This window comes from Melanostigma gelatinosum (assembly GCF_949748355.1).
Source record: "Melanostigma gelatinosum genome assembly, chromosome: 11".
NCBI classification, from domain to species: domain Eukaryota; kingdom Metazoa; phylum Chordata; class Actinopteri; order Perciformes; family Zoarcidae; genus Melanostigma; species Melanostigma gelatinosum.
This window is the reverse complement of record NC_136644.1, coordinates 3,296,226-3,304,534: the sequence shown is the minus strand read 5'-3', so window position 1 is coordinate 3,304,534 and position 8,309 is coordinate 3,296,226.

Genomic DNA, 8,309 nt, shown 5'->3' with positions numbered 1-8,309 from the left:
ATAGGAGAAGGGGCAAAAGGTAAGTTCGGGGTTAAAGGTTGAAAGTGACTGTGAAAAAGAGACAAACAGTGAAAGAGATTCTTCACAGGGGACGAAGTGGGACTGTTCTCCGTTCGTCATGGATTCCTCACCCGGGGTTCTGGTCCTGTTTTATCTGTTGTGTTCAGGTAATGAATCCAATTCACTTTGAACAGAATTGCAGCTTTTCTGCTCATTAGCTGGAGGCCTGCAGAGATGTATATCTTTTTTCTCGTACTTTTAAATGGTCACACAAACTGCTGCTCACACAGCAATATAAAATAATATGTATAAACTTCAACAGCATTGTCCTTTTGGAAACGGTGTCCCGATTACTTTGGATCACAACTTTCACTTTTAGAAATAGTCCCTTCGAAAGCTGTTGAAAGCATATTCTGTTGGTTATCCAGAGTAATGGTCATTTTTCAATGCTGTGAGCATCAAAACAAAGTTCAAAATCTCAACATCTGGGCAAATCAAAGTAAAATAAAGTGCATATAGCTGCCATTGGTTTTTGTAATTTTAATATGGTGATACAGATCTTTTTCGCAAAGTAAAAATAATTGAATATTCCTCTCTGACACGTCTTTGGGAGACTTTCATTTAATCTCTGCCTTTTTGTTGTTGTTGCTTTGTCATCAATAGCACTTCTGTTCAATCTGTGTATTTGCTCAGCATGTTTGAGTTGGGGTGGTGTGTGTTTACACTGTATTTTACCCAGACTCGTCTAAAGGTTCACAAAGCTGCATTGCACGTGCGCGTGTGCGTGTGTGTGTGTGTGTGTGTGTGTGTGTGTGTGTGTGTGTGTCACCAGTTATCTCTTTCTGTGCAGTTGCTGGTCAGGCTCCTGAAGTCTCAGTGGAGCCCCAGGCTGCTACTGTGCGCCAAGGGGAGTCTGCCAGCTTTAGATGCCAGGTGCAGAGAGGTGCACAGCCAATCCAAGTGGTGTGGAAGAAAGCCAATAACCAAGCATTACCAGGTCAGGACCAACAACATGTAAGCCTTGTTCACACAACATCAACATCTGTGACGTTTCACTGCATTCTCCTTCTTTCCCTTCCAGACAATGTTAAGACCGGCCCTGATGGCTCTGTGCTGACGGTTGCTAACGCTGTACCTGCAAACCAGGGCCAGTACCGCTGCGTGGCAGCCAACTCTGCAGGCCGCGGCACTGCCACGGCTGCGCTGAACGTCAAACGTGAGCTTCTGTTCAATATTTAGTTCTGCACGCGCTTTTACTCAGGACCAAATGCCACTCAGACACAGTGAGCGACAGGAGCTGGTGAACATAGCTTTGATTTGATACAAACCAAAAATCTAAAACAGCTAAAAGTGAGTGAATATTGGACTGAACGTTTGCCGGGTGGGGAGAAACACGACTCCGCATGAATATTAAAGTTGCTCTGTGACACAAGTAATGAATTTAACTGTGGATCTGTGAAACGAGAGGGCTCGACACATGGCCCCTCACTGTCCTGCTCTCCCAGACGGCAGTTATGCATCTGGCGATGATTAAACTCCGATGAGAGAGGTCCCCCAGTGCGGTTCTCCTGAGACGGACAATCCTCCAGGGCAGCAGGGCCAACATGCAGGAATGTCAAAAGCAGCCTCATCCTCCTGTCCTTTCCTGGATTGAGATGAAAGGAGCTGAACCGTTCGCTGTATGGGACACGCCCTCGGGAGGCCCAAATGGAATCTCCACTGATGCTGCTGCCAGCATTCCCAGCAGCCCCAGCTGTTTATGAACCTGTGAGCAGGGGACAACCAGTAGTTCAGATATGGCAGGATTTTGAGACCCTGTAACTGAAGGGGGGCTAAGGCAGCAGAGAGACCACCTGAGTAAAGATCCTCGGTGGCAGTGACGGCTCGAAAGGCAGAATCCAATGTATCGTGTTCACAAAAGTCGGTTATTGCTTGTTTACTATGTCACTCGTGTCTGTGTCCTTTGTCAGATGCTCCGAAAGTGCGGCTGACACCCGCAGGGCCCCTGCGAGTCAGGATGGGTGACCCTGTCTCGGTGGAGTGTCGGGCCACAGGCAGGCCACGGCCCAAGCTGAACTGGACACGCCAAGGCTCCACCCTGCAGCTGGTTACCAAGGACACCAATGATGTCAACACCATCCAGGTGAAATATGAGCACACGCACGAGTAATTCTTATTTCCACAATTTAAGACAACAAAAAGAACATCATGGCCAACTCTTTGCTCAGTGGCCTGCAGTGCACCCAGAGGACTCAGGAGTTTACATTTGCCGGGCTGAAAACAACGAGGGGGTGGCCGAGGTCAAAGTTGAGGTCATCGTTGAGGGGCAGCCGGGAGCACCGCTGGCTTCGGTGGGCGCTACAGAAATGACAGTGGTGGAGGCACATACGATCACAATGGCGTGTCAGGCCAGTGGTAGGGTGTTTGTATGCGCGTGCGTGTCAATATCTCTCGGTGCTGCTCTCACTTCTCATTTTTCACTTCGCTCTCCGTTTCCCTCCCTCGTTCCAGGTTCCCCTCCTCCCGTCATCACCTGGTCCAAGCTGCGGGCACCGCTGCCTTGGAGACACACAGTGGCTGGTGGAGTTTTGACACTGACCAGCGTGGGGCGCCAAGATTCAGGACAATACATCTGTAACGCAACCAACATACATGGCTACAGTGAAGCGTACACGCAGATGGAGGTGGAGAGTGAGTTGGCGACGCAGATAATAAAGACCCAGACACTGTACGTGAAGATTGTCACTGCTCGTGATGAAAGTAACGTTTTCTCCTTCATGCAGGTCCTCCGTACGCCACCTGCCTGCCTGACCGGGTGAGGCTCCGGCCCGGAGATGCGCTGCGCGTTCAGTGCCTCGCCCACGGCTCTCATCCCATCCGGTTCGAGTGGAGCCGGGGGGACAGGGCGAGTCTGCCTCCAGGAGCCCAGGCCACAAGGGATGGAACGCTGCTCATCGGCCACGTTCAACTCAGCGACAGCGGGACGTACAAATGTGTGGCCGCCAACCACATCGGCTCGAGTGAGGCACTGGCCAAAGTCATCGTGAAAGGTGAGCTGGTGTTTGGGTTGAGGCAATTTAACATCCAGCAAAATAACTGATCTGACTCTCTACTCTTTATTTTACTTTCTAATTGTGTGTCCTTTCTCTTTTTGCTTCTTTTTACAGCTTAATCCAATGTGGTCCAAATGACAAACCATCGATGCAGCACTTTCAACTTCTGCAAGTTGGGGTTGTTGCCATCAACACAGTTTAACAGCTAATAATGACAAAACAGAGAACTTTATATTTCACAGATCCATATATTTTGAAGTATGAAAGTGAAATATATGAATGCTGTTTAAACTCTTGGTGCTGTTAATGTGGGGTTAAGTTTGTACTCTTATATTATTGTTGCTCGAGCCGCATATCTCCCCTCGGATAGCTTTTCTCTGGAACTCAGTGTGGACTTACGTCACACACAGCGTAGTGTGTGTGGGAGTTTCTACTGGTGGAATGCCTCTGCACCCTGTCTGCCTCCCTTCATGTCATCTGCTGAGTCGGCACCTTTGCACTTCCAATATTGAGGGAACGACGAAACAAAGAAAAGCCTGATCTAATATAAAAGCTCTTATTGTGCTGTTAAATAAATAAAAAAATAAAGACCAAATGAAGTTTCATTCATTTCAATGAAAAATTATGTTTTATAAAATGTTTGTCTGAAAAGGTGTGTGTGTTGGTTTGCAAAATGCAAATACTCAATGTGGTTATTAACTTCAGCTCTGAAGTTCACATTGTGTTTATAGATGTGTTTGCTGAGGAGACCTCGGTGTCTGAGCGTTAACGGACAAAATCTCAACATTCACTGCTCAAGAGCCTTGTAACTCCATTTCAGCTTTTATTTTGGTAAAATATTAATATAACGACAAATGAAATTGTCTAACCGTCCATAAAGGAACAATACTTTGAAGGTGCAGTGTACAAATATTTTAAAAACACAGTTTTTTAAAATTCTAAATGTTCAGACTTTAGAATGCAGCCCCAGCCGACGCTGACTCCACACAGTAAAGTGACGGCAGGTAAAGAAAGTATCGTCTTTACACTAGGGAGGGGTAATGCTAAGGATGGCACCAGTGTATCATCAAGCCATCATTGAAGGCCTGACCAAAATATCCGAAACACAAAAATGGTGAATAAAAAACCCCAGTCTGACTTCTCAATTAACTACTACGTAATTCAGTCTTTTTCAGCAATTACTTTCTGACATGTGGGGCTTAAAATGTGTTGTAGTGTTCAATTATTTTGAAACATTCAAGCAGAGGGCCTTGACATTTTCTTTCCAAAATCCAGCAACACAGCCTCCCTACTGCAGTAATGTAACAATCCCATTTTGTGTAAAGGTTGTTGTAATTTTGCCATGTTGATGCCTTTATATCTGATGGAGTATATGAGTGGTGTCTAATCTGAGCATTGCTTCATGAAGTCATTTCTTTACATTACATTACAATCATTGAGCGGACGCTTTTATCTAAAGCGACTTACAATTCTTTAACCACAAGGTGGCAATATGCAGCTTTAAGGCACACGCCCATTGCCTTCAGGCCAAGAGCAATTTGAGCCTTCACACCCTGAACAACTGGAGGAACAGATGCAGCACACAGTCAAGCTTTTGTTTTACAAATCCCTAAATTACAAAAAAAAAAAGCAAAAGCACTTGGCTGATCATTGCAGCTCTCTGAGTAAATATGGACTGTAAACTCCTCTTGAACAGGCAAAGTTCAGTTTGATCAGGATGACGCAACGACGGCTGTGTCGACGACAGAGACAATTTAAAGCCGCTCCGACTAAATGAGGTGTCAGCTTGACTTGTTAGGGTTTGTGGCTGCAGCCGAAGGTTGGAAAGAGAGCTACCATTTCCAAAGCTGCTGCCAGGACGCAGCCTGTATCTGCTGTTTGTGAGTGTGGCCTCCCTCGTGAAACGCCCAACCTCCACGGAGAAACATGCTTTACCCTTTCCACTGTTCCTCCCCTCCATCTTTACAAGCGTCTTCAAAGCGAGGAAACATCTGCCCTCTGTCACCTCACCCCACCCCCTCACTTCACAGACAGACTGAAGGAGGGGAGGGAGGATGAAGGAGACGAAATAGATGCACTCCTGAGGATGTTAGAGGACGGACATCTGTATGCGTTCTTTTTATTCAGATGCTATTCAAGAGCTATTGAGCTGGAAAAGAGGGAAAATGCATCAGCGACAGACATTGAATCTGATCCCCCACTCTCTCTGCGTATGCCTTTGTATACATAATAACTAGACATGGACATATGGTCTCTAATGGAGTCTGACATAAACAGTGAGGTTCATAGGAGTCCAGATGACATCCCTCAAAAAGGATGTGCGCACACACGAGCACAGTTTGTCACAGTTCTGCTTTGCATTGGTTTGTATTACAGTACAGTAAACAGCAGCGTTACATTTACTCAGGACCACACTTTGCTTATGTTAGCCTTAAGAGGCGAGGAGAGGAAAAAACGAAAACAAGCAATCAGTCTTGTAGCGTGAGAGTAAAATACTCCCAAATATTCTTCTTCCTCTACGCCAGATATTCCAATAATACAAAAACAAAACGGCAGCTAATTTTGGATGAGGATCATTGTGATGTTCCTGCAGTAATAATATGGGGAAACCGGATCGTTCAGGAAGGAACCAATGAGGTGACAGCTTCCTCAGGAAGTTACAGGTGGAAGGGGGAGGCTGTCAAGTCTGTTGCTATGGTTTCCACCTGGCGAATTCGGATAAGCTGTGGCGGGGCAGCCGCTTGTTACTTGGGTAGGAAGGCCAGCCGATGGACCGATAGGGAGTCCAGTTCCTGTCTTGTGTTGGCTGCCGTGCCAAGTAGACAACCAGAGCGCATAACAGCAAACCTCATCTCACATTGTGAAAATCAAATGTTTCTAAGTAGTGCAACAGGAAGCCACCGCAACCTGCCCATGACGCTGAGCTCAACAAATAGTTTCGCTAGTCAGGGTCATATTTCCTCTCCAGTGTCTGCTGAGGAAATATGACCCTGAATACATCCTACACATTACAGCTAGTGGCATAATACATATGTACAGCTCAGTTTATTTTTGTTTTCTTTCTCATTTATTTGGAAAGCTGGTCCTCTGAATTGTTTTCAACGACCAGAAGTGGGCCTTTCGCATCAAAAGGTTGAGAATCCCTGCTTTAGGGGGTCACAAGTCATATTTGTTGGGAACCACAAACATAATCTTGACTTTTCTAGTATAAATGTTTAATTCTGTATTTTTTATTGTTTTATAAACCTTCCTTACATAGACACCATGATGAAGGCTCAAATGGCAAAGAGGGCTGTCACAGCATTTACCAGGGGGTTGTGAAATCTAAAATAATCCTAGTTACAGTGTACTGTATGGTCTTAAACCTTTCAGAATAATATTTTCTGAGATTCAGACGAAAAGTTTAGAGTCACTTCTTCTCCCACAGCTACACCACAGATTGACTTCAACAGACACCACACAATAAAAAGCAGATGTCTGTCTTAGGTTGATGTGCTTTGTAAATTATTTTCCTAAAATCGTTTTTTTAATGGTATTTAATCGTAGGGTGGCTGTCGGTGGGGAAAACACATAATAACAGCCCGGTTGTCAGTAGCAGCAGCGGCGGTTGTCATTAAAACCACAGCCAGCTCCATCTTGTAAAGACAAATCATTGTTGGTAAGTGTGATCACAGCCTTCTTCTCTTTACCGGGTACTTGAAACTCAAACAACACCAGGTCGTCTTAATCACACTTAGTGCACACATGCACACACACTTTCACGACCTATTTTCTTCTTGCAAAGCAGAAGCTGTTACTTTTAAGTGTCTTTGAAGGCATGACGGATCGAAGGCATGTCGTCTTTCAGAATCTCAACAACAATTGTGTGTGAGTGAGTCGCTGGTGTTTGTGGGTCAGAAGGAAACCACTTGAGGTTCGGAAAACCTTCAAGCAGCACTTCTTGTTTAAAAATACGAAGTGGGGAGGTGAGGGGAAACTCATATGACATACGTACGGTACATCACATGTCAAACCCAACAACAAATAGTTGTTACATTCTGTAATTGTGTTGATAAAACAACAGCAGACAAAAACTAAAACTGAGAACTGAACGACATCTGTTTTCTTTACCATTATTCTCTTTTCTATTACACTTGTCCGTACTCTACCTTTGGAAGAAAAGAGGTCCTCAAAGAAGCGTGTGAGAGGGGCAGGGAAAAGGATGTGGCAACTGAGTGAAGGGCAACAGAGAAAGATAATCTCTTTATTCATCCACTCCTCATTCACTCCTGTACTGGTCGAAAATAACTCATTACGATGCCAAATTTTGTAAAAAAAAAACAGTGAAAAGTTTTTTCCAAAGATTGTTTGTCCGTGTGTGTGGCCGACTGAGTCTCTGGATGTAAACAGCAACTGCAACTGTGTGATTATGATCCATTTACTCTCCTGTTTCCAAATGGAAAGATCCTGTTTGTCAGTTTGTGTATGTGTGTGTGTGTGTGTGTGTGTGTGTGTGTGTGTGTGTGTGTGTGTGTGTGTGTGTGTGTGTGTGTGTGTGTGTGTGTGTGTGTGTGTGTGTGTGCCAGCACATTTAGACATCTGTCAGTGTCACAAGTTTTATTCCACATTTGAAACATCATACAGAATCTTTCCACCACAGAAATGCAACATAAGGCCACTTGTAAATGCCATGACAGTGACTTTAAAGTAACTTTAAATTTGTGGGCAGCTGGGGTATTGCACAACATTTATTGCGCAGGGAGCTTGTCTGTAGTTGACAACGGCTGATTTATATTTCATTTATTGACAGCCCCTTGAGGATCCATTCCTTCCCACGATCCACGGCTGGCTTGCGACCCTAACTTTGAAAAATGATGATTTAAAATACTGTTCCCTTTGAAGTTAAAGAATACAAATACGAATCTTTTAAATCTTTTAAATCCGCTGTCAGGCTCCGCTAAGGAAAAAAAACAGGCTGTTACATAGCTTCTAGATTGAAGTTGATTAGCAATTATGAATGGGACGGTTTCTCACGGTCATTTGAAATGGTTTCAGCCGAATCGTCTATTTCACAAGCCATGCAGATCATCTCTGAGGGCAGGTCATACCGACAGTCTGAGCTGTAATTTGTGTTTCGTTCAAATGAGCAAATGTTGGCATGCATTAGCAACATGGTAAACATTATACATGCTCAGCATCAGCATTGTGAAAATGTTAGCATGCTAATGTTAGCTTTTAGCAGAGCCGCTAGCATAGCTGCAGACTTGTATGGATCAA